This window comes from Leptosomus discolor, chromosome 1, assembly GCF_034619465.1.
Source record: "Leptosomus discolor isolate bLepDis1 chromosome 1, bLepDis1.hap2, whole genome shotgun sequence".
NCBI classification, from domain to species: domain Eukaryota; kingdom Metazoa; phylum Chordata; class Aves; order Leptosomiformes; family Leptosomidae; genus Leptosomus; species Leptosomus discolor.
Window position 1 is genome coordinate 96410245 of NC_141391.1, and position 10441 is coordinate 96420685.

At 41.8% G+C, this 10441-nt stretch overlaps 1 protein-coding gene across 1 annotated transcript in view; it reads right to left on the reverse strand.

The window, feature by feature from the left end:
- Window positions 1-10225, reverse strand: part of LOC104343669 (amine oxidase [flavin-containing]) — a 33214-nt gene extending 22989 nt beyond the window's left edge. The window contains exons 1-2 of the mRNA XM_009947623.2: window positions 10136-10225; window positions 9049-9186 (exon numbers count right to left, since the gene is read on the reverse strand). The gene's annotated coding sequence lies outside the window, so the exon portion shown is untranslated. The remainder of the gene's footprint in view (window positions 1-9048; window positions 9187-10135) is intronic.
- Window positions 10226-10441: the final 216 nt, after the last annotated feature.

The window sequence follows — 10441 nt, forward strand, 5'->3', positions numbered from 1 at the left end:
TTAAAATCCTAGTAACATCATTCATATACAGGACAGAAACGGTAAGATGCAAGTTTGTGAGAAGGAAAACAAGAAACAGAAAAGCATCACTTCAGGCTGTAACTCTGTACCTGTCACAGATACTCACTCTCTCATCTGCTGCCCTGTGGAAAACTATCATTTTAGTTTGGTTTGTGGGGGTTCTGTTTGTTCATTTTAATCCATAGCATCTAACAATATGTGTCTTTGGGATGAAGACTCTTGTGTAATCATAATTCTCAATAAAACATGATAACTAGCTGGACCAAGCTGAAAGAGGTATACAGGCCTACTTAGAAAACTGTAACAGCATTGAGCTTCATTGAAGTCCCCTTCTTTAAGAAACCATTCAGGAGCTCATACACTCAGATGATTACTATACTGCCAGATATCCTAAAGGTAAAAATATATATAGGTTAGAAAATACATATACAGCACAAGAAAATCTGGATAATATTGTAGCTTTGCACCAGTAGTTAAGACATGCAAAAATACGCTCCAAATATCTTTCAATATCTAATTTGAGATCATCAGCTGTGGATGTAAGAGTGTTTTGTGAATTTGGTCAGCAACAGTAATTCCATTTTAAGTGTAGCACAGCCAGACACATTGGCTTAAAACACACATCCTGAAAAGGAAAGGAGCTAATTTGGAACAGTTTCTGCCATATTACAGAAATAAAGTCTATCTTCACCCTGCCACAACATCAATCATACAATTGCAAAAGGCAGAATGAGAAAAACAACACTGAAGTGATTTAGAAAGGGAAAATCAGAGCAAAACCTCAATTTAACAGCAAATATAACTATTTGTTCCAATCAGCTGAGAAAAGAGTTAGTTAAGTCTCCTTCCTATTAGAACAGGAATTTTTGTTTTCAGACACTAAAAAACACCTTTAAAAAAAGTATTCAGGTGTCTTAAGAAGCACAGAATTATACGGACTGTGGTTCTAAACACTCTGTGAAACTGGGCCTGCATGTGGCTTGTAACACCTCAATTAAACCTGCCAAAGTGGGTAAAAATCAATAGAAAACTTTTCAGTATTTCTAGAATTAGTCTTATCGAAAAACCCACAATGTCCTTCCCCTCCCAAAAGCAATAAATGGGCAAAAATAAATGAAAACAGAAGAGGAGTTTCATTTGGGAGAAAGCCATCAAATGAGGGCACCTGTTCTCTTACAACTAAAACACTGTTCTTAAGGTGGAAGATAACAATGGGCTCACTAGTTTTGTTTGAGATATTCCAGGTTATTAAATTTCTTACCTGAAAAAAACCTGTACATAAAATTTTATAGATGTGTGAAACCCAGTGTGCTCAGCCAGCTGTTCCTGTATGAAATACATATTTCTCTAATTCTGTTTTTCTGTAGAACTCAATGAACTTCAAGGGAAACAAAAAAAACAGTTCTTGCAATCTGATGCAAAGATTTTCCCCCAGCAGCCTGAATGAAACAAGCTAGGTGGGAGCACAGCTCCTTTTCCTTATCTCCTAGGGAATAGACCCTGGGGTCTGGGAGGGCTAAGACTGGAAGTTTCTTTCCATTTGGATTTAATTAAGAAAGGCATACTTTATTTCCAGTTCATTTTTCTTACTAGTTTCAACCTCATGCTACCATCAGGTCACAGCTGCCAGTCTTCCAGTGAATCTTCTTGATCAAATGAACATCCCTTGCAAGACCTTGCTTTACAGTCCCCTTTGACAGAGATCACTTTGCAGATTTGCAGTACATAATCGTGCTTCTTTAGGCTGCTGTAATACAAATATTATCCATCTTGTAGTTAAAAAGGCCTAATTATAAACTTTGTTCTTGCAATTACTGCCAGGTGGATGGCACAAAAAAGGGAGGATATCCCTTTATTTACAGGGCAGGTCCAATGAGACCAAAACAAGACCAGCCTTTCCTGTTCTCCTGCCAATGATTGCTCTTCATTCACAGCATGGAGGATATCCCTTGTGGGAGTCTGGAAGATGCTTTCACCAGCCTCAGCTTATTCAATCCTCAGACTCGCTTTTGAGGCTACCAGTGAGTGTGATTAATGACACAGCATCTTGTGACAGGAATGCTTGCATCCTTGTATCTAGTAAAGAATTAAAGTAACACAGATCTGCATTCCAGTAACGACACGTGAAACTACCAAGGCCCTGTGGTAATTTAAGCATCTTTGAATTTGCTTGATTTCTTTTTCGAGACATCAGATGCCCAGCTTCTTAAAGATTCAGATGTATTCTTCTCAGTTCCCCAAGTTCTTTCTTACAAGTTGTCAGAAAAAAGGGGAAAAAACCCCAAAAGATGTGATGTCATTTCACTTCGATTAAATTGATGGCAACAGAGCCTCATAGAATTCTCATTCTCTGACTGCACTCTAATTAAGATACACAAAGAAAAATGAAAGCACTTTTATTTAGTTGTTCAAAAATCCATTTAAGCTGTTATGCTTTATACTATAGACCATGCCAGGAGATACTGCCCTTAGATTTGCAGAGAAGCAGGTCAAAAGCTTAACTAAATCATATTGCTTAGCTTCAGTGCATATATCACTGATATCATAGAAGAAACACCACTAAATTCTATACCTTTAGATACAGCAATCACTTATCCAGCTGCTAATTAAATCCCAATACAACTCAACCATCACGTTTTTTATTCATGAACAAGACCACAGCAAACTGCATTTTAATAAGCACAATAGTGCTGAAAATGAATGACACCCAAGAGGGCTGTAAATTTTTTTCTGCAGATCTATTGTAGATCAGTATGTAATCTGGTAACTTTAGTGCAGATTTGTGGTCCTAGTTAAAAGTACTCATGTGTAAGACAACGTATTCACCTCCAGTGATGTGCTGCAGACAGGGTTCCCATTAGCATTCTCCCCAGAGATGCTGATTGTATGAAAGCAATGCTAAAGTTGAAGATGGCATGACACACATTCAGACACCTCTAGCCAGTGCTGCTGGAAGACAAGTGAACGTGAGGAATCTCCATCCTCTTACCAGGAACTTAAGTGAGGTAATGAGGTATTGGCAAGTCGCTGTCAAGTACTCATCTAGTGACTAGGGAGAGGATGCTTCATGTTTCACCCAGCATTTTAACCTGAAAGACCCCCTTGGACGTGTGCAATGCCAAGCATGCCTTTTGGTGCTAAGGAAGCGACTAACAGGACTTATGTCAATTATAACCACATGAAGAATGTTTCAGGTGCAACACGCTATCAAAATAGGCAGCTACCTAAGCCAGCTGTTAGCACTATCTGCAGTCTGCACTGAGATAACACAGAGATTAAAAGGAATAAGCATTACTACCCCTTTCTAGCAATGATGCTATAATCTGAGGAAATTCCAGGAAGGATCATGGCATTATCCTATAGAAATTTCTGGCACAAAAATCATCTAGAAAAAAATTACAAGGAGCATCAAGGGCGGTGGTCGGAATCTACCACAAACTAATGACTACAATTTGACAAACAAGCTTTGTTGGTCTAATGGTCTAATGTAGCCAGTAAGGAGTCTTGTTGCCAGCCTACATTGCCAGGTTTTAATGCAGACTCTCCGTGAGCGAAAATGGGATCAGGGAATATTCAGCGGTCTCTACAGCAGGACAAAGAGTAGATCATCCTTACTGTGTATGAAGGAATCAAGTTCTAAAAAGATTAATTTGGCAAACCAGTCATACAAAAATGTTTCTTTATACAGATTTAGGGCGGCAGAGTAAACCACAGTTATCTTACTTAGCAAAGGAACCTGTGTTACATCTGATAACACTGGTAAGTTTGTGTTTTAAAATGCACGCAGTTTACATGTCTATTAGGACTGCAAAAAAGTGAAGTGCAATTTGTATTAAAAAAGAAAATATGTTTATAACTAAACCCTCACAATAATTGACATGTTTTCATATTTCAACACTTCTTTCCAGGGGTTGCTACATGGCAAAGGTAAAAATTACCTGGACTATACGTACTTTGGTTTGTTTTTCTAAGCCAAAATCTGTCATTTTGGTGAGGAAAATAAATGCCACCAGTCAAAAGCTACAAATCTACCTATCTAAGGTAGGACTCTGAATCCTCTCTTGGGCAGCTAAGGAAAGGTTATCTTATTTTAAGAAGTGTTTTACATTTGCCTACCAGTCCAATGGGAGGACTGTTTGGAGATGATGATTTATCAGATACTTCTGCTTTTGCTTCTTAAATCTGGACTTATGAACCTAACTTCAGTTACACTACAGAAAAGCAATGGTGTTCAGGCAGCAATTTGCCTACCAAATACTGCTTGCAGAGCTATACTAATTTTCTCACTGAGGCTGATGAACCAGTATTTACACAAGTGAAAAGAACATACTAATCTCCTTTCAAAGACCATGAAAAAGGCTGCTTAACAAGTGGAGGGAAAGAAAAAAATTGTAGGGCAAGAAACATAATTTTGAGTTTCTGTGAAGATATCATACACAATATAAGCGAGACCAAAAATAATCTCACAATAGAACCTGACATTAAAGAAGATTAAAGGGGGAAAAAAAACCATACAACCCAATCAAGTTGGTAAAGCCTAATTAACAGAGACCCACCCAGAGATCAACAAAATGCATTCTTTTCATTTTGTAGTACAAAGAAGCTGCATATATTGCTTGTATTAAAAAGCCCCTAAAATGAATTTAATTAACTATGAAAGGCTTGATTTTGCCTTTGGGTATATGTAAAAACAGCAGCTGATTTTACAAGATGCACTGTGATGCCTGATTGTGTAGTGAGAGAAGAATCAAAACTTTTAGGTTTCATTGCCTCTGTGCATTCAGAGAATTTTGTGGTCCAGAATTTAATTATATTTGACCACAGTCACAAAGCTTGGGTCAACATGTGAATTCAAATCCACACAGGGGAGACAGATCTTTCTATACTTCAAAATCTGGTTTGCAAGCTGTCACTTGAGAGTACCACTTAGATTTCAGGGAGCACACAGGAGCATTGTCCATTTGCAGGGAAAGCATAGGCAAGCCACATGGCTGAAAGTGAGAGGCCTGTAAGGAATGTATTACAGATACATGAAATGCAAAAGACTGAAGATTATTACACTGATTTAGCCACAGCCACACAACAATCATAGAATCATTGAATGGTTTTGGGTTGGAAGGAACCTTAAAGATCACCTAGTTCAACCCCCCTGCCATGGGCAGGGACACCTTCCACTAGACCAGGTTGCTCCAAGCCCCATCCAACCTGGCCTTGAACACTGCCAGGGAGGAGGCAGCCACAGCTTCTCTGGGCAACCTCTTCCACTGCCTCATCATCCACACAGTGAAGAATTTCTTCCTAATATCTAATCTTAATCTACCCTCTTTCATTTTGAAACCATTACCCCTCATCCTATCACTACATGCTCTTGTAAGAAGTCCCTTTCCAGCTTTCTTGCAGGCCCCCTCAAGGTTCTGGAAGGCCGCTATAAGGTCTCCCTGGAGCCTTCTCTTCTCCAGGCTGAACAAACCCAACTCTCTCAGCCTGTCCTCATAGGACAGGTGCTCCAGCCCCTTGATCGTCTTTGTGGCTCTCCTCTGAACTTGCTTCAAGAGGTCCAAGCCCTTCTTATACTGTGGGCCCCAGAGCTGGTCGCAGTACTCCAGGTGGGGTCTCAGCAGCCGTGAGTAGAGGGGAAGAATCTCCTCTCTTGACCTTCTGGCCACCCTTCTCTTCATGCAGACCAGGATGCGATTGGCTTTCTGGGCTGTGAGCACACATTGCCATCAAACGTCATCTCATCAAACACTCCCTTCTCCGCAGGGCTGCTCTCAATCCACTCATCGCCCAGCCTGTATTTGTGCGTGTGATTGCCCCAACCAGGTGCAGGACCTTGGCACTTGGCCTTGCTGAACTTCATGAGGTTTGCACAGGCCCACCTCTCCAGCCTGTCCAGGTCCCTCTGGGTGGCATCCCTTCCCTCCAGCCTGTCAGCCACACCACACAGCTTGGTGTCATCAGCAAACTTGCTGAGGGTGCACTCAATCCCACTGTCCATGTCACCAAAGATGTTAAACCATCTCAATCCCAATACCAACCCCTGAGGAACACCACACACTGGTCTCCACTCGGACATCGAGCCATTGACCGTGACTCTTTGAGCGTGACCATTCAGCCAATTCCTTATCCACCGAGTGGCCCATCCATCAAATCCATGTCTCTCCAATTTAGAGACAAGGATGTCATGAAGGACAGTGTCCAATACTTTGCACAAGTCCAGGCAGATGACATCAGTTGATCTTCCCTTATCCATTGATGCTACATCCTGTTGTAGAAGACCGCCAAATCTGTCAGGCAGGATGTGCCCTTAGTGAAGCCATGCTGGCTGTCACCAATCACCTCCTTATTTCCCCACATGCCCTAGCATAATTTCCAGGAGGATCTGCTCCATGATCTTGCCAGGCACAGAGGTGAGACTGACTGGCCTGTAGGTCCCCAGGTGCTCCTTTTTTCCCTTTTTAAAAATGGTGGTTATGTTTCCCCTTTTCCAGTCAGCAGAAACTTCACTGGACTTCCAATGCATATGTCTACCATATAGTGCTCATGTTCCAATTATTTAACTGTGGGTAATTCCTCAACTACAGTAATACTTTTCCACAGTCGCATAAACACAAAAGCAAAGAGGAAATAAAAGATTTAAAATTAATGAAATTAGGAGATTCAAAGGAGATGCTACTGACTGTGGAATACCTCCTCTCTTTACCTCCTGCTTAGCTACCAGGGAGTCCTGGCACACACTTCTCTTCCACCTCTTCAGGAGCTCTCCTACAGACAGTCACATTAGGAGCCTGAGCCTACAAACTCTGAATCTGACGTGCAGGCTCTTAGCGTGCCTTGGGAGCACCTCAGCCAGCAGATGGGATCTCTCACCTTAAAGACTTTCAACACTTGACTGGGAACAGCCCCAAGCAACCTGACTTAACTATGAGGTAGATACTGCTGCAAGCCCAGGGTGGAGTAGGAACCTCCAAGGGTCCTTTCCAGGGCAGCTTTTTCCATGGCTTTGCCTAAGGCGTAGTGCCAATCTCACACATGCCTGCCAGCACTCAGACTGAGACACTCGGCTGCATAAAATTGCCATGGATGCTCCATCCCCCTGGCATATGTAAGGGCATAACCTGTCATCTATGAGCATCTCTCAGGCCTTCCTCACAGCTCCTCCAGGATCTGTTTTCACAGATGCCCCCACTAACCAAAGTAATAAGCACCCCTTATCTCCAGGCTTGGATGGCTTGAACACCCCCCAGAGCAGAGTGGCTTCGCCCACCTCTGGATTTCTGGATACATGTCATACTACTGTACAGATTCCCTGGACTTGTGTCCCAATGCCTTAGTATCCCAATACAAGGCCATTTTTACACCAAACATACAGACAAAGTTAAGGCATGTCCCTCTCTGCCAGCCTGGGATACATCCCCGAATGCCAGCAAGTCCTATCAGTGCTGGGTAGGGAGGAAAGTAGAGAGCCTTTACTCACACCAACGCTCCCCATCCTGAGCTAAAAGGTATCCGTAAAGGACAGTAAAAGTCTATGCGCAACCTCTCGCAACTCATGCAACAAGACACTTGTGGTCAAGGGAAGGACATATTGTCCTTGGCAAGAGCCCAGCCTTCTACTTTTGTGCCAGTCTCTGCCTTCCTCACTCTAGAAGCCTGTTATAAAACAAAATGCTATTTCAACCAGCACAGTAATACCAATATCCCACACACAAGCTGGTTCCCAGAGATCCTAAAAAAAAAAAATGGCGTCTGGCTTACCAAACAAACAGCCATGCTTGACTGGCTGCCGACAATAAGTTAGGCCCACATGTCAGCTTCAGCTTCGGCTTCAGTGACTTCTGGCAACATTTTAGAATGTCTCCATGCTGGGACAGCAAGGCTGTCCTGAGAGCTGGTCATTCTGACTGGCTATGTCAATTGTCTTCTACCATTAAGGTTTCCCCTCATGGCATGACCTCCTCTTGCTATTGAGGAGGCTCTGATGGCCAAATAGTGTGAACATGCAGAAAAATGTGTCTTTAAGGATGATGCCAGAGGCATACAAAATAGAACAGTGTGGATGTACCCATCAGTTCTACCACAGCAGAAGCAATTGTGGACAGTCACCAGAGCAAGTCACTTTGAGAACATATTTCTTTTTTATAACAATTGGGGGGGGCGGGGGGGGAATTTAAAAAAAATCAGAAAACATGACAGAACACCTTTTCTCTATTGCTGTTTTAAAATCTGTCAGTGTTTTCTTTAACCTCTGATCAAACACCAACTGCTATTTGACAAATATTTTGCCAGTCATTGCACAATGGCTTTTCATAAGCATATAATGAAACACAGTGTTAAGGCAGTGCAACACTGGTCTATATCTGGAAAACAGAAAGGATGATCTTTTGGAGAAAGCATAGTATGAATACTCAGAATACATGGGCTTTTTAACAACTTTGCTATAGCTGTCCTGTTTCAGATTGTGAACAGATCATTTAGATCTGCCTCCACAAGAATGTCTGACTCCCAGAGCCTTTTGCAGTTACTATTACAATGCCTTTTGCTACTCTACATGTTAGTTTCCCCATCAGCAAAACCAGACTTAACCTCTCATGTTTCTTTCAGAGTAATAATTGTCACTGGTTTAGGAAGCCCACCCTGAGAAACTTTCAGCCTGATTGAAGATACTTCTAGGACTTCTGAAAGGCACTTTCAGACACCTTGGGCAGTGTATATGGGAGCTGTACAGAAGAGTCACAGTTGTACTGTTCATAAACAGCGAAGCTTTTTGAGAGCTTTTAACTAAGAGCTCAGACCTGAACCAAGGCATCAGCTAATGGGATGTGTCTACGGGGTACACGTACAGATGTGCATGCATATAGTAATTTGTACAAGTTCTTTGTTACCATAACATACTTATTTTTCTCCAAGAAACTGAAGATGATGCATACTTAAACCAGTATATCCACTGTAGCATGGATGGAAAACAATGCAAAAGGAGATTGCTCAACCTGCCTGTCTACAGCAGCATGCTTGAGAGCATCTTACCTTGACGTGGTGTATCAGGTGCTCAACTTCATTCACTTTATACGTCTCTATTCCTAACTCTTTAGATAACCGCAGGAGACGATTTTGTGTTGGCCCCACATAAGCTCCTCCAAGGTCCACATATTTAACTTGCTTATTCTAGTTTATCACAAAAGGGGAAAAAAAAGGATAAAAAAAAGATAAGCCCTTTGTAAATAGCACACAAGTTAAAAGAGGAATCCAAAGGAATTCTTTAAATGAAATACTCTCAGAGCATTTTGTCCAAGATTCCTCTCCCCATGGAAAAGTTCAATTCTTTGGTAGATTTCTGGAGTGGGGATTACCGAGAATCTTAGATAAGGAGTTCACATAACCAGCTTAGCTAGCTTGTTGTTACATTACAGCCTTAAACATGGGAGGGAAGAGCCTGACAGGCAGAGAGAGAAGGACAGTCAGACACATCTGTGCGGTTCTTGCTCAGTCAGGCATCTCACCAACGATTAGTTCAAAACAGACTGTACTAGGAAGTAGCACAGGTAAGATCTTCTAATGAGCAGAGAGTGGGAGGGGGCCTCCCAGGTCAAGGTAGGGCAGAAGGTAAAGGATTGAGGGAGACATGCTAGTTCTAGTTCCCAGCCACCCCTGCCATTCCTCTAGCCTACATCACTCCTCACAGGGCTTGTTATGGTTCAGCTCAAGGCTCTTCATGGCACAGTTGGCCTTACGGGTGTTTTTTCACAGGGATTTCTCCAGTGTCCCTCCCTGGGAAATGATTTTGAAACTTGGCTAATCATGTTCTTCTCCCCAGGGGAAAGGGCTGATGACTCCAGAGCCTGCAGATCACTTGGAAATACTCTTTCCCCATCATCATGCCAGTCTTTCCCTACTCTTGCTGGTAAAGTTATCAGGAAATTTCTCACCTGCTAGTGCCCTACAAATTTTTCCTCAAATAGGTCCTCTAGTAGGAAAGATAAATAAATACATTTATATACATTATTCATATAGTATATGTATACTATACATATACACACATACACCATACATGCGTATAATTTATACATAAGGATAGTATATACTATATAGTAAAAATGGGTTTGGAGATAATTACCCTTACTGTTAAAGTTCTTCCACCAACCCTGTCATTGGCTTCCAGCAACACCACATTCAAGCCTGACTCAGTCAGCAGTTTGGCTGCTGAGAGACCTAAAAGACAAGAAGAAAAATAGTTAAAGATTACTTCTGTATATGCACCCCATGGCTTTTCTGACCTGACATGTAAACACTCACATAGCTATCCATCTAAATCATGAATTTTTCATTCAAACACTTTGCCAGGGGCGTCAGGTGGAATTAAAAAAACCCCAGTAATCATGAAATGGAACCAATGGAACCGAAGCCACATATTAAAACAGTT